Source organism: Nomascus leucogenys, chromosome 17 (assembly GCF_006542625.1).
Source record: "Nomascus leucogenys isolate Asia chromosome 17, Asia_NLE_v1, whole genome shotgun sequence".
NCBI lineage: Eukaryota > Metazoa > Chordata > Mammalia > Primates > Hylobatidae > Nomascus > Nomascus leucogenys.
In genome coordinates, this window is record NC_044397.1 from 58875302 (window position 1) to 58901812 (window position 26511).

Consider the following 26511-nt stretch of genomic DNA (forward strand, 5'->3'; position numbering starts at 1 on the left):
GAGACTAAACATAGAAGTGTTGACAATTCAAGCAGACGACAGACAAGCCCAAAGCAGAAGAAATAGAAATTATGTTGTTCTTGGTGTTTAGTTGAAGTTACAGGAGAATGAGCTCTCAATAGAAAATACCCATATCAGCAGCTTTTATAGAAAATGCAGAGATATTCTGAAAATATTTCTGTTTCCTTTAATTCATGATTAAAACCTAAGACTTGATAAACTGTAGAAATGAGAAAGTGATTATGGGGACTGAGGTAGGGTGGTCTGGGCAAACTAACATGCTGTTGCCCCTATAGCTTTCCATTGCTCTATATTGATCCATGGATAACATTTTGAGGTATGCAAAGGAGAGTAAGAAGCAATCAACATCCAATGTGTGACCTCCAACAAATGCAGGCTGCCTAACCCTGACCCACAAGAAAAATTTTTATCATATTTTTTTCTCTAAGAAGATAATATATCTAATCTATTGCTTATTGAACTTAAATCATTTGCCTGTAACTAATACAATGTGTGTGTGTGTGTGTGTGTGAGAGAGAGAGAGAGTATGCATAAGTGTGTATGTAGCTGTGGCCAGAAATTATCCTGGCAGTCCTCAATCGGTCATTATAATTGCAGTTTAATGTCATCAGTTATATTTATTTCACCCATATACATTTAATTCTGCTAACATGACGTCATGTCATCAAAGTGCAGCTTAAGGAGGGAAAACAGTCACGTTAGACATAGTTGTCATGTCAGATGCAGTTCTCATTGTCATGTCATGTTGGATGCAGTTCTCAACATCCAAAACTTAACACTAATATCTAAACAACATTTCTGTAGCCACGCATCTGTGGGATTCTGCTTCCCCAAGAAAACCCTTGGACAAACGCCTGTCTGGCAAATGTCCACTGAGATGAAGCAGCCTAATCATTCTAATCAAATGCCAAACCACCTGGACATCCCTTTCAGCAGAAGACAGACGGGCTCAGTGACTACTGAAACATTGAGAATAATTAATGCAATAATTGAAAATAAATAATGCTTTACCAGCCATTTGGGTATCCCTTGATCAGGTCAAGTTGACACCCCAAATCAACCATCATCCCTGTTTCACAATGATACATCTTTGTGGCCATATCAGTCAAATCTCTGCCTTCTTGTTCACATTGCTCCTCTTCCTTCTTTGCATAATCTTTCTCTGCATATCTCTAATATGTAGAAAGAATTTATACATGGAATACATGTATACCATACACAAATTATACACAGAAGTTTATGTCCCTCTTGTAAGGACATTCATGATTGAATTTAGTACCCACTTGAAAAAGCCAGGATAAACTCCCACCTGAAGATCCTTAATTTAATTGCACCTGCAAAGACTCTTTTCCTTATAAGGTAATATCTGCAGGTTCCAGGGATCACTACCTAATTTTGTTGGGTGGCCGTTTTTCAGCCTACAATTTATTTCCATCTTTTTACTTTCAAACTTGCATTCTTGCATCTATGGTCTGTCTCTTGAAAACAGCATAGAGTTAAATGTTCTCATTTTTTTCATTGAGTCTGAAAATCTCTGCCTATTCCCTGTGTTTGTTAGATTGTTCACATTCAATGTAAATGTTAACATGGTTAGATTTAAATTTTCCACTTTACTATTTGTTTTCTGTGTCTACGTTTGTTTCCCTCTTTCTCCTTTTTGAGGCTTCTTGTGTTATATAATTTTTAATGTACTATTTTAATCTTTTTAAAACTATATTTCCCTATGTTTAAATTATTTTCTTAGAGGTAGCTCTGGCATAACAATATGAATCCTAACATCTTATAATTGACCTCAAATTAATACTAACCTAATTCTGATAGAATAAAGAAACTTTAATACAGTTCCAGTTTTTTTATCTTCCTTTGTGGTATTATTACATATATTTGTGATATTATGGAGAATATATCTGGCCTTTGTCCCTGGTTCCTGACACAGATCACCAAAAGCCCTTGGGAATTCCCAAGTCACAGAAGTGCCTTTGTTATGCTAATGAAGTGACTTAGCCCTGAGAAGCTTTAGGATGTGGCTGCACACCAGAAAAATCAACCCCATCATTAGAGGACTGGAATTCTGAGCCACCCCAATTCCCATGGACAAGAATGAGACTGGAGTTTGAGTTGAATTACATGACCAATGATTTAAACAATCATGGCTACCTAGTGAAACCCCAGTAAAATATCTGGACACTGAGGCTTGGAGGAGCTTCCTGGTAGGTGAATACATTGATATGCTGGGAGGGTGATGCACCTGGACTCCATGAGGAGAGGGCAAACAAGTTCTGTATGCTGTTCCCTGTCCCTGTAAGCCCTTGCCCAATGAATTTCTCTTTTTGCTGTTTCTGAGTTGTATTCTTTAAATAAAATAATAAGCATAATTATAGCACTTTTCTGAGTTTTGTGAGTCATTCTAACAAATTAGTGGACTTGAATTTTGTATCAAAAATTTAGAAAGGTTTTACCAGAAAAGATTTCTGTAGTAACCAAAATTTTAGAATTTGTTTGTCTTCGGTTAATATCCAGAATAATGCTGAATGGTTTTATTTATTTATTTTAAAAATTTTTTCAAAGTTGAGTTTTTGAGGCTAGAGAAATCATCAGTCTCATGTAGCCATAATCAGTAATCCTCCTTTCTTTCTGAATTTTTTTTTTACTTTTAAAATTGTCCTTTCCCTTCCATGTCGTATTTCTATTAAGTCTTATAACATTATTCAAGGGTTTATTTGTTCTATATTCTGTATTTTATGAAATTATTTTTTATGTTATTCCAAGTTTCTTTGTTTTTTTGTATCTTTTGTCAAATATTTTAGTATAATTTGATAATCTCCAATCTTTCTAACATATGCTTTTATCATTTTTCTTGTTTCTTAGGTAGGTTTAGTGTGCATATCATTTTAATATCCTTTCTTTTTTTTGTATAAACATTGTTGTGCTCTTTATTTTTTATTTTATTTTATTTATTTTTTTGAGATGGAGTTTCACTCTTATTGCCCAGGCTGGAGTGCAATGACACGATCTTGGCTCACTGCGACCTCAGCCTCCCTGGTTCAAGCAATTCTCCTGCCTCAGCCTCCTGAGTAGCTGATAGGCACATGTCACTACGCCTGGCTAATTGCTGTATTTTTAGTAGAGACAGGGTTTCACCATGTTAGGCAGGCTGGTCTCGAACTCCTGACCTCAGGTGATCCGCCCAACTTGGCCTCCCAGTCTTTATTCTTTTTTCTTGTAGTTTTACATGGGGTTTAAAAAAACCCCTTGCTGTTACTCTTATTTAAGTCAGGTGTATTTTCCAGACCATTTGCTATTTATTAGCAAGCCATCTTATTCCATTTCCAAGTCGTTGCATCTATTCTCCTGCTGCTTTAAACCCTTTCCTCTAAGACATCTTTGCTGCTTTCTCTTTTTGTTAATTTCTCTTCTCTATATGTCACATTTAGAGAGGCCTTACCTAGTCAGCCTATTTGATTATCACTCCCTGCTCCTTCTGTTTCCTTAAGTGTCTTTCCCCCATTGCATTTATCATCACCCATTGCAATACAAATTAAATTTAATATATAAATATAAAAATAAATTATAAAATCTCTATGAGATCAGCTATATTGTTTCATATACTTCTGTATCAACATTAAGAGCAGTTACTTCCATAGTATAAATTTTTAATGAAGACTGTTTATGTGAATGACTAAATGAAAGAAAACATAGTTTTTGCTTTTTCAGAGTTACTAGCCTGTATTTATAACATACTAGTGATGTTCACACCGTGCATACTGAAGTCTGTCCTAATGGTCACAGAAAATTAGCATATGGGAATACAGATTAAAATGATATTGGTCATCTCCCTCGCAGGGTTGACTGGGGAAGAGGCGTGTGTCCAAGGACCTACGCTATTGCCAAAGCTCAGGTTTTATAGTGCCCTTTTGTAAAGAAAGAGGAGCCCTTTCACTTCACACCAGTGACTGATTTGGGCAATGTAACTGGTGGTCCCATTCTTACTGCCTCATTAGATCTTCCAAACTAGAGGTCAGAGTTTAGCTTGAAGCTAGGGTTCATCTAGGATGCACTTTTCTTACCTTTGAACAGCAGATTTTACACACATTTCGGCAATGTGTAATGAGTGTATAAATTCAGTAATGTTAAGGGTAAAAGTGGAGGTTATTGGTGGGTACCAACTGATTTAACTCAAAGCCTTATGCAATACTGCCTGGATAGCACTGGTTTCTGCTCATTTTTGTTCTTTTTGCGTGTCTTGTTTCCAGTACCTCTATCCATTTTCGATGGGATGTGCAGACAATGAGCTGAGAACTCACATCTGTAAGCTGCTTCTGTGAAGATTTTCTGTAAATGCCTGACATTATAGTAGCTTTGGAGTGAAACCAGAAGTTTCCTAAAGTAAATCCTAATAAATTTAAGCAGAGTTCCAATGAACATTTATTTATAGTTATTATTACCATTAGTTTTGCTTTCTTCTATAACTTTTAAAGAAAATTTAAAATTAAATACTATCATTTTACTCAAATCGGTATCTTCTTATAAATTAGTTGGATTTCTTTAAACTCTCTCATTTGACCTAGCCACTGATGTCCTGCTGGTCGCAAGCTGTGCCTCAGAATCCCCTGGCACTGCCCCAAATGCTTACTGAGCCCAAAATAAGTTATTCTTAAACTCATATTTAAACTCAAAATAAGTTATTCTTAAACTCATCCTCAGGGAACAGGTTTTCCATGCGGCACTGCTCTAATATATCATATGTTATTTGGTAATAATTGCAAAATTAAATATCATTTAAGTTTCATCATTAGGGCAGAAAATAATGCCAGACATCCATGGTTGTTGGCGTCAGAGAAATGTTCCCAGGTTCCTAGAAAGCAAAAGTGAATGATGGCCACCACACAGCAACCCTGGGAAGGCAGTATCTCCCATGGCAGAAAGACTGGTTTTAAACACACTCTGCATTATAATTTTACACACATAAACACATATTTTTCATCAATATTTTTTAGCCTTGCCAATATATTCCAAGATTTATTTGCTTGCTAGCTGTTTTTGCATTCTGCTTTTTCACTTTAGGACTAATTTCCATCTAACTGAAGTGTATCATCTTGTAACTTCCTATCAACAATGTTACACTTGCTCAGTTCTTTTTTTTAAAAAGAAAGTATTTATATTGTACTTATCCTGGAATGATTATTTAGTTGTCACCAGCTGTTTCCTCCCAGCACTTTGAAATAAGTGTTTTGTTGTCTTCTGAAATTTATTTTTACTTAGAGAGAAATCTGCTGTCATCCTAATCATTATCTTTGGGGAAAAGGAGGAGATTATCTGCTTTTTCTCTGTATTGCTTTTTGAGTCATTGCTTTGGCTCTGATGTTCTGCAGTTTACACCAACATGCACATTCATGCACAAATGTACACATATGTGCAGGCATACAGAAATAAGCACACACACATATACAGATGCATATGCATGTATATATGTGCATATATATACCTGCATGCATATACACTTTTATTTAGGTTTATATTTGTTATTATTTATCCTGATCATGTCTTATTCATTCATTCAGACATTTTTTGATCATCTAACATGTGCCAGATTCTATTTGCTATACCATAAGTTTATTAATTTAAAAACACATATATTCAAATAGGCAAAATTCTCAGAAATTTTCTTTATTTTCTCTTCTCATTCTTTCTCATGTCTCCTACTATTTCTCCTTTTACATGTACATAAACCTTCTTCTTTAATAGTAATAACTATCATTTATTAAACACCAACTATGCACTTTTCCAAGTGATATGTTGTATGTTACAGATTATAGTGGTTTTTTGTTTTTTGGTTTTTTTTTTTTTTTTGAGACAATCTTGCTCTGTTGCCCAGGCCAGAGCGCAGTGGTGCAATCTTGGCTCACTGCAATCTCCGCCTCCTGGATTCAAGCAATTCTCCTGCCTCAGCCTCCTGAGTAGCTGGGATTACAGGTGCCCACCACCGTGCTGGTTAATTTTTGTATTTTTAGTAAAGATGGAGTTTTTTCATGTTGGCTAGGCTGGTCTTGAATTCCTGACCTCAGGTGATCCACCTGCCTCGGCCTCCCAAAGTGCTGGGATTACAGGCATGAGCCATTGCGCCCTGCCTCATTATCGTGTTTTTAACAGCTTTAGCAATCTCATCAACCCTGTGAAGTAGTTTCTATCATCTCTGTTTACAGTTGAGGAACCTGAAGCATAGAGAAGCTGAGTCACATAATACTCAAGTTCACACAGCCAGTAAGCAGTCATTACAGGATTTGACCTAAGTAATATTTGAAGAACGTCCACATTCTCAACATTACAGCCTTTTATATATAGCATTGATTTTAAAAAATCTTTTTCTTTAATTTGGATTATATTTATTTTGATCTCACACACACAGTTTTTCATCTGATTACTCTTGAATGTTCTATTCTTGGAGTTATGGCCCACGTTTGTTGCAGCCCCCAAGTCTTCTTTGCAATGTTCTGTTTCTTCATGTGTTTTTATCATTTTGGATTATGAATGCATGGTTAGAGGTGCAGTTTGTTTGCAAGAAGTATTTGTGCCCTGGGCTGTTTAAAATGTTCTGTGGAGCAAATCTGCCTTTGCTGCTTCATGCCGCCGAGCAGTTTTCATATCCTTGGGTGAGATTATTTGTTAATTCTTTGGCTTAATGGTTATTTTCCAGGGGAGTTTGTGTAAATTTGAATTCCTGTCCAGGTGGTGGCATAGGCCTCGAATTTCTGCTTCTAATTTTCTTTATTTTTTTACCTCCCAAGACTGTAAAGAAGTTCAGACTTCTTGTACTTTCTTTGTTCTGTGAGAGTAAGTCTTTTCCACCTTTCACTGAGGGAAAGCAGGTTAAGCCTGCCTCAGGTATGTTTTTCGCACATCTGTAGCTCTTGGCAATGTTCTCTTCTCTGAAAGGAGTAGGCCCCATGCAGGCCTGTCTCAGGGAAGGCCCTCTCTGTGAACTCCTGCATGAATGATGAATGTGTGCTCACCTCCTGATTCTCATCCCTCTTTCTTTCTGTCTCTTATACCTGAGATTTTATTTTGACTTATTTTAGGCTCAGTTATAAATTGATGTCTGGCTCTAATTTGGGAAGCATTTCTGTGTGCCCTACTGAAAGAAGCCATTCCCCATTAGCTTATCTCACTCTATTGCTCCAAGTTCTCAAATATGTATACTTTGCTCATTTATTATTTTCAAATGTTGTGATTTTTTTTTCTATATTAAAGACACTTGGGCGGGTGTAGTGGCTCACAGTGTAATCACAGCACTTTGGGAAGCCAAAGTGGGCAGATCACTTGACGTCAGCAGTTTGAGACTGGCCTGGCCAATATAGCAAAACTCTGTCTATATTAAAAATACAAAAATTAGCAGGGCATGGTGGCCATGCCTGTAATCCCAGCTACTCAGGAGGCTGAGGCAGGAGAATTGCTTGAATCCAGGAGGCGGAGGTTGCAATGAGCCAAGATTGTGCCATTGCACTCCAGCCTGAGCAACAGAGCAAGACATTGTCTAAAAAAAAAAAATTATTAAAAAATAAAAATCTTTATAAATAGTAGATATTAACATATTTTTCTGTTTGTTGTTTCTCCTTTATTTAAAAAAGTATGTTACATTTAAAAAATATTAATCATATTATTCATAGAAGAGTTTTAGGTTTACAAAAAAAATGAGCAGAAAGCTTATAGAGTTGCCATAGCTTTCCTTCCTGCACACAAAATTTCTCTATTAATAACATTTTGCATTGGTGTATTAGGGTTCTGCAGAGAAATAGCACCTATAAGATGTATATAAATACAGACAGATATTTATGATAAGAAATTGGCAGCCGTGTACGGTGCCGTATGCCTGTAATCCCAGCACTTTGGGAGGCCAAGGTGGGTGGATCACCTAAGATCAGGAGTTTGAGACCAGCGTGGCCAACAAGGGGAAACCGCATCTCTACTAAAAACAAAACAAAACAAACAAAAAAAACAGACATTAGCCAGGCATGGTGGCATGTGCCTGTAATCCCAGCTACTCGGGAGGCTGAGACAGGGAATCACTTGAACCTGGGAGGCAGAGTTTACAGTGAGCTGATACCATGCCACTGCACTCTAGCCTGAGTGACAGAGCAAGGCTCTGTCTCAAAAAAAAGAAAAAAAAAAAGATTACGGATGTAAAGAAGTCTCAAGATATACACCTGACAAGTTGGAGACAAAGAAAAGTGATGGTGTAATTCTAGTCTGAATTTGGCAGCCTGAACCAGGAAAGCCAACGTGGTTCTAGTCCAAGTCCAAAGGCCCGAGAACCAGAGGAGGTGAGGGTGTAAGTTGTAGTCCGAAAGCCTATGACTCAAACCTAAAAGGAACCCATGTTTCAGTTTAAGTCAGGAAAAGACCACTGTCCTTGCTAAGGCAGCCAGGCAGGAGGCATCTCCTCTTGCTCAGTCTTTTTGTTCTATTCAGATCTTCAGTTGATTGGATGAAGGTCACCCACAGAAGGGAGGGCAATGTGCTTTATTCAGTCTACCAATGCATATGTTCTCATCTAGAGCACCTTCAGAGATACATCCAGAACAATGTTTGACCAAATAACTGGACACCCAGTGTCTCAGTCAGTTGACACAAAATTGACCACCACAACTACTATAGTACATTTGTTAACATTAATGAATCAATATGAATACATTGTTATTAACTTAAGTTTGTTATTAACTTAGGTTTATAATTTATATTAGGGTTTAGTCTTCCTATTGTGCAGTCCTAGAAGTTTTGGCAAAAGTATAATGACATGTACTTACCATTGTAGTATCATACATGATAATTTTACTGCCCTAAAATTCCCACTTTTTCAAAGTGGGTTATAGTTGGAATTGTATAGTATGTAGACTTTCCAGACTGACTTATTTCACCTAGTAATAGCCATTTAAATTACTTCTTATTTTTTCATGACTTGATAGCTTATTTATTCTCATCACTGAATAATATTCAATTGTATGGATGTAACACAGATTATTCATTCACCTACTGAAGAACATCTTGGTTGCTTTCATGTTTTGGCAATTATGAATATCCATGTAAGGTTTCTCTGTGGACGCAGGTTCTTCACCTCATTTGGTTAAATACCAAGGAGTGTAATTGCTGCATTGCTTGATAAGAATATGTTTGATTTTTAGGAAATGGTCCAACTGTTTTCCAAAGTGGCTGGACCATCCTTCGTTTCCACCAGCAATGAATGAGTTCCTGTTGCTTTGCAACCTTGCCAGTATTTGGTGTTTGCTGTTATTTGGGTTTTTGCCATTCTCATAGGTGTGTCATGGTTTCTCATTGTAGTTTTGGTTTGCAATTCTACAACGATACATGATGTTTGACATCTTTTCATATGTTTAATTGCCATCAGCATATCCTATTTGGTTTCTGTTCATTTTTTTTTCATTTTTTATGGAGTTGTTTGCTTCCTTACTATTGAGTTTTAAGAACTTTTTATATATTTTGGAAGCAAATTATTTATTAATAAGTGTTTTACAAATATTTTCTCTCAGTCTGTGGCTTGTCTTCTCATTCTATTGGCATTATCTTTCACGGAGTAGAGATTTTTAACTCTAATGAAGTCCATCTTGCCATTTTTTTTCCTTCATGGATTGTAGTGTTGTACCTAAAAAATTGTCACCAAATCCAAGGGCACCTGGATTTTTCCTACATTATGTTCTAGAAGTTCTATAATTTTGCATTTTACATTCAGATTTATGATATATTTTGAGTTAATTTTGAAAAAGGTGCAGTCTGCATATAAATTTACTTTTTTTGCATATAGGTATCTAGTTTTTCCAGCACCATTTGTTCAATTTACTGAATCCTCTCTGCACTGAATTACCTTTACCCTTTTGTAAAAGATTAGTCGAATGTATTTGTATAAGTCTATTGCCGAGCACTGTATTCTGTTCCATTGATCTATTTGTTTACTATTTCACCAATATCACACTGCCTTGATTATCGTTGTTTATAGTTAGTCTTAAAGTTGGGGAGTTGAGTCAGGCTTCCAATTTTGTACTTCTTCAGCATTTTATTGGCAATTCTGGGTCTTTTGCCTTTTCATGTAAGCTTTAGAATCACTTTGTTAATAGACACAAAACCACCTTTTAATTTTGGTTGAAATTACAATGAATCTATAGATCAAGTTGACAAGAACTTATATCTTGACAATATTAAGTTTTTCTATCTCTTGAAATAGAATATCTCTCCATTTATTTAGAGCTTTGATTTCTTTCATCGGAGTTTTGTAGTATCCTCGTATAGATATTATAGATAGTTCTTTAGATTAATACTCAGGGATTTCATTTATTTGTGCTAGTGTAAATTCTGTTGTATTTTAAAGTTCTAAATATTAACTATCTTCGAAATGAATTGACTTTTGTATATTAATATAGTACCTGCAAACTTACTATAATTACTTATTAGTTCTAGGTTGGTTTTTGATTTTTTTGAGATTTGTACATAAACAATTATGTCATCTGCAAACAAAGATGGTATTATTTTTTTCTTTCCTGTTCTATATACCTTTGATTTATTTTTATTTTTTTGTTTCACTAAGTAGGATTTCCAGTATCATGTTGACTAAGACCAATGAAAGGATACATCTTTGCTTTTAACCTGATCTTATGAGGAAGGCATCTGGTGTCTCACCATTAAGTATGATGTTAGTTGTAAGTTTTATGAATGTTATTTATGAAGTTGAGGCAATTTACCTCTATTTCTACATTACTGAGTTTTTATCATGAATTAATATTGGATTTTGTCAAATGCTTTTTTTGCATCATTTTTATAATGAATATAATTTTTATTATTTAGTATGTTGATTTATTGATTAAGTTGATTGATTACCTAATGTTCAAAGGGCTTTTCATACCTGGGATAAATTCCACTTGGTTATGGTATATGAACTGTTGCATTCAATTTGCTAATATTTTGTTGTCTATGTTCTATTTACAGGTTTTTATATTTATGTTCATGAGAAATATTGGCCTATAGCTTTCCTTTTCTGTAATGTCTCTGCTTGATTTTGTTTTCAGACTAATGCAGTCCATATAATTAACTAAGCGAATTACTCTCTTGTATTTTTTAAAAGAGATTGAATAACATTTGTATAATTTATTGGTGAGTATTTCACGTGAGATTGAGAAGAGTCTGTACTATGCTGTTGTTGAATGAAGTGTTCTACAGATATCAATTAGGTTCAATTGATTGGTGGTGGTGTTCATTTCAACTCTGTCCTTACATACTTTCGGCTTGCTGGGTCTGTTAATTATAAACAGAGAGTCATCGAAGATTTAACTAAAACAGTAGAGTTGTCTATTTCTCCTTGCAGTTCTGTTTACACTTAAAATATTTTGAGGCTATGTTGTTAGGTGCACACACGTTGAGGATTGTTATGACTTATTGGCCACTATATTAGTTTGTTTTCACACTGCTATAAAAAAACTACCTGGGACTGGGTAATTTACTAAGAAAAGAGATTTAATTGACTCATCAATTCCACAGGCTTAACGGGAAGCATGACTGGGAGGCCAAAGGAAACTTACAATCGTGGTGGAAGGTGAAGAGGAAACAAGCACATCTTACCATGGTGGAGCAGGAGAGAGAGAGAGTGAGAGGGGAACTGCCACACACTTTTAAACCATCAGATCTCATAATAACTCACTATCATGAGAACAGCTTGGGGTAAACTGCCCCCATGATCCGATCACCTCCCACCAGGTCCCCTCAACCCCCAACAAGTGGGGATTACAGTTCAAGATGAGATTTTTGTGGGGACACAGAGCCAAACCATATCAACTACTTTATCATTATGTAATGTCCCTCTTCATTTCTGATATTTTTCATTACTCTGAAGTCTGCTGTGTTTGAAACTTATATAGCTACTCATGATTTCTTTTGATTATTGTAATCATAGTATGTCTTTCCTTATGCCTTTACTTTTAACCCTTTTGTGTCTTTATATTCTTATGGACAACATATAGTTGGCTTTTGTTTTTCTGTTCACTTTTAAAGTTTCTACCTTTTAGTTGGCATATTTGATATATTAGACCACTCACATTTCCTGTGATTAATGATATAGTTGGATTAATATCTACATTACCTGTAACTGTTTTCTATTTGTTGCCCTTGTTCTTTGTTTGTATCTTATTTTTTGGTCTTCTATTCTTCTTTTCTGCCTTCTTTGGTTTTACTTGAGTGTTTCATATGATTCCATTATCGATTCTCTTTTACCCTACCAATTATAATTTAATATATTTTTTTATTTTGTTTATTTTATATTTCATTTTACTTGTTGCCCTAGCATTTGCAATATACATTTATAATTAATCTAACTCCACTCTCAAATAATGCTATAATTTGAAAGCATGCATTATCTACTGATAATTAATGCTCCATTATTTACTGATGTTTAGATAATGCAGATACCCTGTAACTGCATATTCCTAATTTTTTCTCCTGTTCCTTATAGTATTTCTATCACTCATTTTACTTATCTATGCTATAATTAGCTAGTACATTGTTGCTAATATTATTTTAAAAAAACTATTTTCTCTTACACTAATTAAGAATAAGAAAGATAAAAGATTTTAGTTTGTCATGATTTTTTTTTTTTTTTTTTGAGAGAGGGTCTTAGTCTGTTTCCCAGGCTGGAGTGCAGTGGCACAATCTCACAATCTCAGCTCACTGTAACCTCTGCTTTCCCAGGCTCAAGTGATTCTCCAGCCTCAGCCTCCTGAGTAGCTGGGACTATAGGCATGAGCCACCAATGCTGGGGCAATTTTTATATTTTTGTAAAGACAGGGTTTTGCCATGTTGCCCAGGCTGGTCTTGAACTCCTGAGCTCAAACCAGTCTGCCTGCCTTGGCCTCCCAAAGTGCTGAGATTATAGGCATGAATCACCACACCGGGCCCTTTCTTGATTTTTAAAAAAAATGCTCTTTCTTTATTAATGTAGATACAAGTTTCTAACCTGTATCATTTTCCTCCTCTGAAGAACGTATTTTAACATATCATGAAAGGGAGGCCTCCTGGTGACAAATTCTCTCAATTTTTATCTGAAAACATCTTTATTTCTTCATTTCTGAAGGATAATTTTACTGGATATGGAATTTCAAGTGGGTGTCTTTTCTTTCAATAGTGTAAATATTTTACTCCACGCCTCTTTCTGCTCACATGATTTCCAAGAAGAATTCTAACATAATACATTTCCTTGTTCCTCTCTGGGTAAGGCATTTCCCCATCTGTGGCTTCTTTCAAAATTTTCTCTTTCTCTTTTTCTGCAGTTCGAATATGATATGCTTAGATGCTTTTTTTTTTAAAAAAAAAAAAAAGGCTTTATCCTGCTTGGTTTTCCTTGAGCTTCCTAGATGTATAATTTGGTATCTGTCATTAATTTTGGAAAATTCTCCATTACTTAAGCCATTATTAATTCTACTAATTTTTTCTGTTTCTTTTTCTCTTTCTTCTTTTGCTATTCCCATTCTGGATCTATTATACCTTCTGTTATTTTCCAATGGTTATGGGATAGTCTGTTCTCTGTTTTCTTATTGTTTCTTTCTTTTTGTCTTTCTTTCTTTTGCTTATTAAGTTTGAGAAGTGTCTGTTGACATGTTTCAAGCTCACTATTTTTTTCTCCAGTTGTGTCCAGTCTACTGATGATCCCATCAAAGGCTTTCTTCAGGTCTATGTTAACTTTTTTTTTCTTTTTTCAACCTCTAGCCTTTCTTTTTTATTCTTTCTTACAGTTTCCATCTCTCTGCTTACTTTTTCCATCTGTTATTGCTTGCTGATTACTTTTCCAATAGCATCCTTAGCATATTTTAATCATAGTTAATTTACATTCCTGGACTGATAGTTTTATAATCCCTGGTGTATCTGAGTCTGATTCTGATATTTTATGTCTTTAAGGTTTTTTGCTTTTATTTATGGTTTTGTTTTATTTTCGTTTAGTTTGTTTTGCTTTTTAATTTATTTTTGCCTTTTTCATGCCTTGTAACTTTTTTTTTGAGAGCCAGACCTAATGTATCAGGTAAAAGGAACTGAAATAAATAGGCCTTTAGTGTGAGGTTTACATTTATCTGGCTCAATTGTAGGTGTGTATACTGTTTTCTCTTGCTCTAGGTGCCAGAAGCTAACATTTTCTCTAGTATTTTGGATTATCTCTTCCGTTGTCTTGGAGAATCCTCCTCATATAGGGTTTGAACCTTGTGGTCATTTTATCTGTAATTCCCTGTTATTATACATAAGGCTAACTGATGTGGAGGTGGCGAGGGAGTGCCTCCTGTAATACCATCATTCAATCTTAGTCTCTTAGTGAGACTGTGCCTCTGGGCTGTGACCTTTAGAATTACTTCCTAGCTCCCTCCCACCTCCATTTAGGTAGGAAAAGAAGCCTAGAAATGGCTGGATTTTAGTATTTTCCTTTCCTTTTCTCAAGTCAAAAGCTGGCAGGGGTTGAGTTGGATATTTTTACTCCCCCACATTGGTAAGGCAATAAGACCCAAGTCAGCTGGTCTTGAGTGAAATAGTTTGCCTGTGGGCTGGACTTTATTAAGGAAAAAAGAATTCTTTAAGCGTATTTCAAAATGGTTACTTTTCCTCCCCTCTGCTGGAAGCTTGAGGGAATTTTTCTCTAATAATTCTGAGAATCTGGTGGGGCTCCTGGAGGTAAAACGCAAGAAAGCGTGTGGATCCCTCTAATATTCGATCCCTTGGTGTTTTTAACTCTCAAGCTAGTCCACTTTAGGTCGCCAGTATTTGCTAATTGCAGTTCAAGTATTAGCTCAGCTGTGGGCCTCTGCTCCTGGGCCTCCGCCCCAGCAGGCTATGATTCTTGGTACCTGCCTCTCCAGTTTTTCAGGCAGCAGTGCCCTATGGCCTCTATTATCTGATGGATCTAAAAAACATTATTGATTTTCAGTTTGTTCAGCTTTGTTCTAGTTGTGTGGGTATGAGTGGTGGCTTCTAAGCTCCTTTCTATTTTAATAGACTAGAAACTGAAAGTTTATATGTTACTTTTTAACTTTTATGTGTTAAAGTATAGAATTATTATCTTATCTTTTGTGATTTCTTCTATTTTTTAAATGTAAAGATCTTTTTCTATTGAAAATATTCAATATCTATAGAATATTTTTCCTTTTTAAAAATAAGATTTTTATGCTTTTATTTTTCATATTTAAAGTCATGTGGAAGATAAAGTATTAGGAGAGATAAAATAGTTTGATTTTAATTACTAATTGGAAATGCAGTTTGGGAAGAAGCTATGTAAATTTTAAAAACATTTGTTACATTACTATATGGAAATATGATTGAAGGGGTTGATTCTTGGAATTTCATTAAAAACACAACAAAGTTTGAGAAGGTTGAAAGAGGCACAGTTTACTTCACTTATCTAAAAATTCTCTCCTATTATTATTCACCATTTCTGGTGCATCCCTTCCCATCCTACCTTAAGCTGCTTGCTGGTGAGGATCTGTCTTTTACGATCTGTTGTTAGTGTGAAAATTAATGGTCAGGAAAATAATTATAAATTTCTAATGCTAAGTTAAGTTTTTGATATTGCTACATTTCCACAAATTGTTGTTAAACATTTTAAATTTCTCTCTAAATATTTCCTTGCTTCTTAAAACTTGTATCAAATAGCTGAAAGGTGAGGTCTGAATACAATGACACAGAACTTTTCTCAATGAGCTTGCTTGAGATATTTCGTTTAATTCATTTGTATTTTCTGTTGTTTTAATGACCAGTTAATAAACACTGGAATGAAAGACCCCAAATCTTGCCCAGTGTGTTTGAGAAATTATTGAAATAACTGCTGCTTATTTGTGTTCAATTCAGTTATTTTGACCCTTCAAAGAGATCACATGACCGCTGATCTTCCTCTTCACTAATCAATTTGAAATGAGGTAGAATAGAAAACGCATGATTTTCTAAAAGTAATTCTGATTTGTTCATCGTAACAAATTTAAAAAGCATAGTAGAAAAAGATTGGAATCAAATGTGATTCCTCCTGCTTTGTCCCACCTGCCCTGGACATCTTTGTTCCCAAGCCACACACATACAAGAGGACACACAGGCATGAACTTGGGGGTTTTGGTAAGCTCTGTAGGAACTCTAGCCTAGTCTCCTCGGCTGTAATGTCATGTGCTGTGAGGAGTTGATGAGATGACTTAAGTGCAATTACAGAGTTGCCCCGCAACGTTCTTTGTCTCCTCTTTCTGTCTGAGTGCTATGCATCTAGCCTTGTGCTCATCTATTATTTAGGGAACATCTTAAAAGTGTTTCTCTGCCCAGGGAGAAGACACAATTTCATCTATGTCAGTAATGTCTATAAGGTTTAATACAGCGAAGAAAATCTGCATTAAAGACTAAGGGCTTGCATTTTGGCGGTTATTAAGCCTAACAGAAAGAACATGACCCAGGGATTTGGTGGTCTAATTTCACCTTTTAGACCAGTCATTCTTCTGACTGTATGTACTTGAGCAAATTTCTTAAGATACTCAGTTTAATTTCCTTATATATATATTCAATTAACTTTCCTCCGTATGTTCCCACTAGAATTGCAGAAAACCATGCCTGCCTAGAATTGGTACAGTAACTAGCTCATACTAAATACTGAAAATATTTGTCTTATTATTAAAATTGTTAAAAGAAGCAATTATAATAATTATCATGTCTTTCTGATAATAAAGAAGAGAATGGAAATTGCCCATCAAAGTTTTTTACTGTAAAGAACTGGACTGACAATCTTGTATTTTGTAAAATTCCCAAAGCTGTATAAGAAAGACAATTTAATCATAGAGAGTCAAGTTCAGCAGAAATATACTAAAATGTAAATTTTAAATCACTTTATCATGACGCATTAGAATAAATTCTTTTCTATTTAACACAATCTTACTTGCTATAACACTTTGACAAAGTCGTTTCTACCTCTGAACACAAAGCTGCCGTGGATAGGCCCAAAGCAATACTTAGATTTTGAGTTTATAATAGAAATTTAGAGAGTCCAGTTTCTAGTCTTATCTAGACCCATGGCAAGCCATTTCAACTTTGATGAAAAAGATTTGACCTATTTACTTCATAGAAGGGCTTTAGAGAAACAAAAAGAGAAAGCATACTATAATTTTTATGTTTTCAGGCTCTGTTGTTAGGTACAGAGCAGAATTTTGAAGATGCACTAATTCTTTCAAGTCATGAAGGCAGTGTACAAGAGCAAGTTACAAAATGGCAGCCTGAGACCAAAAGAACCGATGAATTATCTTACAGAGGCTTGCTTGCTTTGCTTCCTCTTTTCACAGTAAGTTATCTCAATTGTCCTATTTTTAAGTTTACTGATTATTTCTTCTGTCTACTCAAATCTGCTGTTGAATCTTTCTGGTGAATTTTTCACTTTGGTTATTATACTTTTTAGTATCTGAATTTCGATTTTGTTTGTTTTTATACTATATCTTTATTGATATCCTTGACTTGTTTGTACATCATTCTCCTAGTTTTCTTCAGTTCTTTATTAATTGTTTTTTCTTGCTGTTTGCACATATTTCAGATGGTTGATTTAAAGTGTCTAGTAAGTTTAATGCCTGAGTTTCCTTGGATACAGTTTCTGTAAATTTATTTTCTTTTTTTTTCCTGTGAATGAGCCATAATTTTTATATATATATATATATATATATATATATATATATATATATATACATATATTTTTTTTTTGAGATGGAGTCTCACTCTGTTGCCTGGGCTGGAGTGCAGTGGCACAATCTTAACTCACTGCAACCTCTGCCTCCTGGGTTCAAGCGGTTCTCCTGCCTCAGCCTCCTGAGTAGCTGGTACTACAGGTGTGTGCCACCACACCTGGCTAATTATTGTATTTTTAGTAAAGGTGGGGTTTCACCATTTTGGCCAGGCTGATCTGGAACTACTGACCTCAAGTGATCTACCTGCCTCAGCCTCCCAAAGTGCTGGGATTACAGGCATGAGCCATCATGTCCAGCCTCCAATTTTTTTATAAGTCTTATAATTTTTGGTTGAAATTTGACACTTTGAATGTAGTAATACTAGAAATTAGTCTTTCCTCCACTTCAGAATTTGCTATTGTGTATTGTTGAGGTTTGCAGTCATCTATTTGTTTAGTGACTTTTCCAAACTATTTTTGCAAAGAATATATTTCTTCTCATATATTGCCACCACAGTTTCTATTCTATTATCTCATCAGTTGGCCAGTTACCTGACAGAGAGTTGATGAAATGCTTGGAGTCTAAAAGAAAAAAAAAAAGTCTCCCAATCTTTGAAGACAGGCTCTGAGCTGAGGTAGTCCTTTAGGTTGAGCCATGTGTGACTCTGCCTTAGCCTTCACTTTCTGTTTACCTGAAGCCCAATATTAGACTTACAATACTACAGTACTCTTAGATTTTTTCTGAATGTATGTCCAGTCCTGAGCATAAATAGTATACTTCATATTTCCTGTTACATCTGGAAACCCTTCAGAGTATCTATTTCCCCAAAGAAGCTTCCTTCTCAGCCTCCTTCTTCCCAGGCTTGTGGTAATCTCTGTTGCTTGCCTCATCTATGGTCCCATGCTCCAGAGCTCTACAAGTAGCTACTATATGTCTTAAATTCTTTAATCAGATGCTTCCTGGAAAGCCACTCCAGACTGAGGGGCGCTGCCATGAGCCTAGGGATTAGGGAAAGTTAGATAGGTAAACAAAACGGACATAACTATATCTTAATGAGACTTTGAAGCCTCTTCACTAAACACTCCTTGGTATTGTGAGATTTCCATGGGATCTGAGAATTTTGAAAAAGTTGATTTGGTCAGTTTCTTGTCAGTTTAAAGATTGTTTCCATGGATAAATCAATTGATGGGGCTTCTTATTTCATCATTTCCTTGAAGTTACCTCCTCATTCACTTTCAAGTACTAGTTTATTGCTGGGAAATCTGATTTTGCAATTAATATAAATTATGAAATAACAGTAATTGTGATTTTTCAGACCCTATTAAAACACATTTTGTATCTTTCTATCAAGTGGTACAAAATATGTAAAGTTATAATTTATACATTAATAAAAATTTTGAGCAGAACAGAATATTAGAATCCTTATTATCTGAATGAGGTTATTTTCAAGACGAAAAAGCAGCTGAGAACTGGAAGGAAGGTAAAGCATCTTCTTTGAGCCAATACTGATATTAATACCCAGGCCACCTCCCTTGTGAGGTAATGTTCTCTGCCAACTATACCAGTAGCATATAACATAGATCATGATAAACATTTATGACAGCACTTTACCTTACTCAGTAAATTAAGGCAAGCCAAGGTAACTGGTGGCATGAAAGTAGAGGAAAATAATTAGCGTACCTCAGAAGCCCTGCAAATAATCCTGTACAGTGACAGTGACCAAAAGTGATGGCAACAGTTTTTAAAGGTTTATTAAGTTGTTCATCTTGATTTTTCCAAATGTGGCATATTGTCACAGTAGGAGAAAACTCCTCTTGTGTTTACTCTTTGAAGCATGGGTACATGGCTTTTATAATCATCTGTGGCGGCAATAAATCATAATTTTAAAGCAACAATTTTTAATTAATTCATTTATTTACTAAGAAATGGCTGTAGCATCGTACAAAAGGAAACTATTATGCAGAGGGCAAAATAAATCCCCCTTCTGCTGCTTAAATGTGGTATAATTAAAATTATTAACATCTTTTTTAAACGAGATCTTATTTTTGTAAACAGCTGTTTCAGCCTACAGAGCTATCTCTATCACTCACAACTGTTACTTTAAAAAAAGTATGTGTGTGTGGGATGGAGATGTTTATATAGTTTTAATGATGCAAACATGAAGGCTTGTAATTAGCGATTTTGGCAAAATAATAAGAATATGTGGAGCTGAGGATAGACTCTAATCCTTCTGTTATACTTTTAAGTTTGATTTATTTGTTCATTTACTGAAGATTTGCTAAGCACCATGCTGGGAATTGCAAATCAAAGAATATGTAAGATGCCATCCCCATCCAAGGTAAGTCTGCAAATCCAGTTAATAAAATTACAAAAAGTCAAGATGATGTCTTTGAAGCAAAGGTGATGTGCTAAATTCCATGCCATAGACCGGCCCTGCCGCGACCCTTTCTGTATGCCAAAAACAAGCTGGGAACTGCATTGCCCAATATCCCTTCTACCCGCAGTTCCACCTTTGAGTGGACCAATGAGAGGCACCTCCCCCAGGTGTGAAAAGAGCAGTCATTATTCTCAGGAACAATCTGCAGGGCTGTGTGGCTGGCCAGCATGGCCCCGAGGGCCATGTGCCTGAGGCTGTAGCTTGAATAAGCTGGTAGGAGCTCCCACCGGTTATGGGGATTCTCACAGTCCCCATCCCCAGAGGGCTCATGAGAACCAACTGCTTTGGTGCTTTCAGTCTGAGGCCCTCAGGTCAGCCACCTGAGGTCAGGCCACCTTTCAGGTCAGCCACCCTAACTTTTGGCGGGTACTCTTCTGGACTTCCCATTCCCAGATCTCCCAGTGTTTCTGAAACCTTAATCTTTTAGTCCTTCTGACTCAGCACTGATGATGCATTTCTGTTCATAGACAAGAAGACAGAGGTTATTATTATTTTTTTAAAAATTACTATTTGAGCTTTTGGAGAGCCAGCCAAGGAATCATTGATGTATGATATTTGACCTAGATTTTGAAGACTGTTTCTACAAGGAGAAAAGTGAGCAATGGCCATGCAGGTGATGAAGACAGTCTTTGAAAAGGTGGGGAAACATAGAAACATATGACCTGCTCAAAAGTACAAGAGATTTTGCATGACTAAAAATGGTATGGGAGGGGCATCCCGGAGAAAGAAGATGCAAAGTTGAGCTGACAGCAGACCTTCAAGCACTTCAAATTCCAGGACAACCAGAGGTCTCTCCTTAAGCAAGAAGCAGTCCTTGAAATATGTGATCAGAAATGCATTTTGGATACTTTTGCAAGAGTTCGTGTAAGATATATTGGTTACCAGAATTAGCAAATAAAAATACAAGATACCCAGTTACATTTGAATTTCAGTTAAAGATATATTTTTCTAGTGAAAGTGTGTTCCGTGCAATGTTTATGACATAGTTATGTTAAACTTATTTGTTGTTTATTTGAAATTCAAATATTACTGGGCATCCTGGCAACCCTTAGCATAATCATGGCCTTTCACTTGGATTTCCTAATACCAGGGGCTAACAGAATCTTTAAGAGCCAGCTGTCATTATATATCATGTTCATCAGTCATTTTGGGCCTTTCAACCTTTTCTCCATAGAGCTAGTTGAAAAAAGACATATTTGCAGGTTTGTGTGGAAAGCACTGGCTAGAACTGAAGCTCACTGCAATAACTTTTGAAGTGGCAGAAATGGACTTAGGGTTCATCTGCAGGCACATTGCATCTTTACCTAATCTTCAGACACTGCTTATGGCTTGGATTGCTTAGGCCGTAGATTGATTATTAATCTTTAGGAAGGCCCGGTGTGGTGGCTCATACCTGTAGTCCCAGCTACTCTGGTGGCTGCCCAAGAACTTGGGAGCCCCCCACTGTTGCATCAGCATTCCTGGATATGAGACATGGAGTCAAAGGAGATTGTTTTGGAGCTTTAAGACTTAATGACTGCCCTGCCGGTTTCAGACTTGCATGGAGCCTGTAGCCCCTTTGTTTTGGCCAATTTCTCACATTTGGAATGGGAACATTTACCCAATGCCTATATCCCCATTGTATCTTGGAAGTAATTAACTTGTTTTTTATTTTACAGAATCATAGGCGGAAAGGACTTTCCTTGTCTCAGATGAGACTTTGGACTTGGACTTTTCAGTTAACGCTGGAATGAGTTAAGACTCTGGGGGACTGTTGAGAAGGCATGATCGGTTTTGAAATGTGAGAAGGGCATGAGATTTGTGAAGGGCAAGGAGTGGGATGATATGATTTGGGTCTGTGTCCCCATCCAAATCTCATGTCAAATTGTACTCCCCACGTGTCAGGGAAGGGACCTGAAGGGAGGAGATTAGATGATGGGAGAGGATTTCCCCCATGCTGTTCTCATGATAGTGAGTGAGTTCTCATGAGATCTGATGGTTTAAAAGTGTGTGGCAGTTCCCCCCTTGATTGTTCTCTCTCTTCTGCTCCACCATGGTAATATGTGCTTGCTTCTCCATTGCCTTCCACCACGATTGTAAGTTTCCTGAGGCTTCCCAGCCATGCTTCCTGTTAAACCTGTGGAAACGTGAATCAATTAAAACTTTTTTTATTCATAAATACCCAGTATCAGATAGTTCTTTATAGCAGCGTGAAAACAGACTAATACAGATGATATAGGACAAAACTGTACATAATTAATGTATACAATTTGATGAGTTTGGACATATGCATAGACCTGTGAAGCTATCACCAAAATCAAGGAAATAAACCTATCCAATATCTCCAAAAAGTTCCCCATGTCCTTATGATTGTTTGTGTGTGTGTACATGTGTGTGTCCATGCACATATGTGTGTGTTTGTGTCTATGTGGTAAGAATGCTACCCGAGATCTTCCCTCTTAGTAACATTTTAAAGTGCACAATGTTAAATGTAGGCACTATGTTGTACAGAAGATCTCTAGAATGTATTCATCTTGCATAATTGAATATTTATACTCATTTAACAGATCATCCTTTCCCCATCTCTTCAGCCTGTGGCTTTTTTCACTTAGCCCAATTCCCTCCAGATTTGCCCACATTTTACAGATAACAAGACGTTCTTTTTTTAAAGCTGAATATTATTGCATCGTCTGTATATACCACATTTTCTTTTTCCATTCATCAGTCAATAAACATTCAGGTTGTTTCCACATTTTCCTACTGTGAATAAAGCTGCAATAAACTTGGAAGTGCAGATATCTCTGCAAGATATTTATTTTAATCATTTTGGATATATACCCAACAGCAGAATTCTTGGATCAAATAGTAGTTCTACTTTTTTTTTGAGATGGAGTTTTGCTCTTGTCGCCCAGGCTGGAGTGCAATGGCACGATCTCGGCTCACTGCAACCTCCGCCTCCTGGGTTCAGGGGATTCCCCTGCCTCAGCCTCCTGAGTAGCTGGGATTAGAGGCACCTGCCACCACACCTGGCTAATTTTTGTATTTTTAGTAGAGACAGGGTTTCACCATGTTGGCCAGGCTGATCTCAAACACCTGACCTAAGGTGATCCACTTTCCTTGGCCTCCCAAAGTGCTGGGATTACAGGCGTGAGCCACTGTGCCATGCAGTAGTTCTATTTTTAATTTTTTGAGGAGCTTCTATATTGTTTTCCATAATGGCTGTACCATGTACACGTTTTCTAATTTCTCTATATCCTTGCCAACACTTATCTATTTTTTGATAACCATTTTAATAGGTGTGAGATAATATTTCATTGTTCTTTTTTATCAAGATTGATTTGGCTATTTGTGGTCTTTTGTGGTTCCATATGAATTTTAGAATTGCTTTTTTCTTTTTTCTATAGAAAATGCTATTGGAATTTTGATGTGGATAGCAATAATTCTGTAGAACACTTTGGGCAGTAGAGACACTTTAACAATATTAAGTCTTTTGTATATATATATATATGAACATATATATATTTTTTATAAATGTTTTATTGTTTTCAGTATACATCCTTCATCTTCTTAGTTAAGTTTATCTCTAGATATTTTATTCTTTTTGGTGACATTGCAAATGGGATTGTTTTCTTAATTTCCCTTTTGGATAGTTTATTGTTAGTGTATAAAAACTCAAATGATTTTTGTATGTTGATCTTATATTTTGCAACTTTACTCAATTTGTTTATAATTAACAGATTTTTAGTGGTGTCATTAGGGTTTCCTACATATAAGATCATGTCATCTCTCAATAGATAATTTTACTTTTTCTTTCCTGATTTGGATGCCTCTTATTTATTTTTCTTACCTAATTTCTCTGGCTAGAACTTCTAATACTATGTTGAATAGAAATAGCAAGAGTGGACATCCTCATCTTGTTCCTATCTTAAATAAAACATTTTTCTGTTTTTCAGCAGTAAAGATAATGTTACCTGCAGGATTCTCATATATGGCCTTTATTATGTTGCAGTAAATTTCTTCTAGACCTAGTTCATTGAGTTTTTATCATGAAAGTGTGTTAAATTTTGTCAAGTGCGTTTTCTGTATATATTGAGATGATTATGTGATTTGTATCCTTCATTTTGTTAATGTGGTATATCACATTAATTGATTTGCATATGTTGAACCATCCTTGCATCCCAGGAATAAATCTTACTTGGTAATTGTGTATGATCTTTTCAATATGTTGAATTGGTGTGCTCATATTTTGTTGAAAATTTTTGCATCTGTGTTCATGACAGATATTAACCTGTGGTTTTCTTTTCTTGTAGTGTTAAATGATTATTTTTAAAACACAAATGTATTTAAAGACATTATTTCCAAAAAGATTCACCTAAACTTCAAATGTGTCATTTTCCTTGCTTCTGAAAATGTTTCAAAAGGACTATATAGGATAGCTGGATACATTATAGTTCATTTTAAGTTTTAAAATAGTAGGATGACCAATACTATTCAATTATTTTAAAAATTTCTACCAAATTTCTACTATGGTCAAGGCTCTGTGCTGGCTGCTCCAGCTATCAGGTTGTTCAAGGCAGATCAACTTTGCAACATTGCCTGTAATATCTCAGTAAAAGATCAGGGAATGGGTTATGATGGAAGATTGGACAAAAACATCAGCAGAAAATGCAATTTTATAAATTTGCTTGGGAGTGGTAGTTCAAGCCATTCAGAAAATTCTAGGTTACACCTGAGGGCAAGAGACTGGCCCTTTCCTTTACAAACATTTTGCTTGAGGTGTGTGGGCAGAAAACTGCTGCCCCCTAAAGGCATCCACGCTTTGGGTAGAGATGAGGCTATATTAGTCCTCATATAGGTGGGCATGGCCAAGTCCTAGGAGAAAGACTTTGTACAGCATTATCTTCCTAGATAAATCACAGGGGTAGATCCTGATCCATCTCTAGCTCCATGACTGGTCCTGATTACAAGAAATTATCCTGTTTAAGTTAATGAAATAGTACCTTATGCAGGCCCAAGGGTTACAACATTTTCAATCTTTCTTTAACTTAATCATGTGGTCTGTGCCCAAATTGCCCACCTTGCAAGGAAATCTGGGTTCAATGGATGAATGCAATCACATGCCCTAGGAATGGTGTATCTCCATGCTGTGCAAGAGGGAAGGTACTCCGAGAAGGTGCAGACTCTGCCCAGCAGGGGCATGGCAGAGCTGAGTAGGTAGGAGCAGCCCACACCTCCTCACTGGCCCTCACATTGCCACGGGGGCATGCCTGGCATTAGAGGCTTCATCTTTCCTGGATGCTCACCATCATTATCCTGGCTGGAGAACATCCTTCTCTTTCCTGCCTCTGCTCCTGTGCCAGCCCTTGCTTTGGTGCTTGCAGAGTTTGTCCTTCTGGAGTTAACAATTTCTCACTCACGAGTGATGGGGATGAAGCCAGGGAACTGGTCCAGGGCAGCGCTGGCCAGGAAGCATCTCCCGCATAGCTGTGCAGGCAGCTCCTGCAGCCCCACGCCCTCTGCTCCTGCATCCTGCTGTCCACACGCCCTCAAGTTCTCTACTCCAGAATCATCCCAGGAAGAATCAGTCCTACCTCTTTGGGGAAAATTCCATCTATGGAAAGAATAAAAGACTCTCTTTACTGTTCTATAATTTATTCCATAAATGCTGACTAGGAGATGGGAGAACAGGAGAAATCATCCCTGGCTGAAAAAGTCCACCTACAGGGGAGAGGTGTCAGTTACAGGCCTCTGTTGCATACTCACTCCTAGATATTTTTCTTTTTAAAATTAATTTCTTTTGTTTGTATTATTTGTTTTTATTTGTGACACATAAAGGACTAGAGGAGTTGAGTGTTCTCAGTTCCCTAATACTGAGTGCTAGGAAGAGCTATCTGATCCCAGTTTTTTTTTTTTTAAATAATCTTTTCCTTTTTTTATTTGTTACAGTGAAATATATACATATATCTATATTTTTTCCTTTTCTAATTTTTTTTTGAGTTGGAGTCTCACGCTGTAGCCCAAGCTGAAGTGCAGTGGTGTGATCTCAGCTCACTGCAACCTCTACCTCCAGCATTCAAGCGATTCTCATGCCTCAGCCTTCTGAGTAGCTGGGACTACAGGCGTGCACCACCACACCTGGCTAATTTTTTTGTATCTTAGTGGAGATTGGGTTTCACCATGTTGCCCAGGGTGGTCTCAAACTCCTGAGCTCAGGTGACCTGCCTGCCTCGGCCTCCCAAATTGCTAGGATTACAAGCAGGAGCCACCACACCCAGCCAACAATGAAAATATAATGCATATAAAATAGAGTATGTAGCTTGTATGCATAGCTAAAAGACTACTGACGTGTCTTTATCCACTGATGGCATC

At 36.4% G+C, this 26511-nt stretch overlaps 1 long non-coding RNA gene across 1 annotated transcript; it reads left to right on the forward strand.

The window, feature by feature from the left end:
* The first annotated feature begins 13054 nt into the window (after nucleotides 1-13054).
* LOC100605447 lies at nucleotides 13055-22317 on the forward strand. The gene is made up of 3 exons (XR_179650.2): nucleotides 13055-13172; nucleotides 17195-17353; nucleotides 20631-22317. It is a non-coding gene; the product is annotated as an uncharacterized LOC100605447 (long non-coding RNA).
* The last annotated feature ends 4194 nt before the right edge of the window (nucleotides 22318-26511 follow it).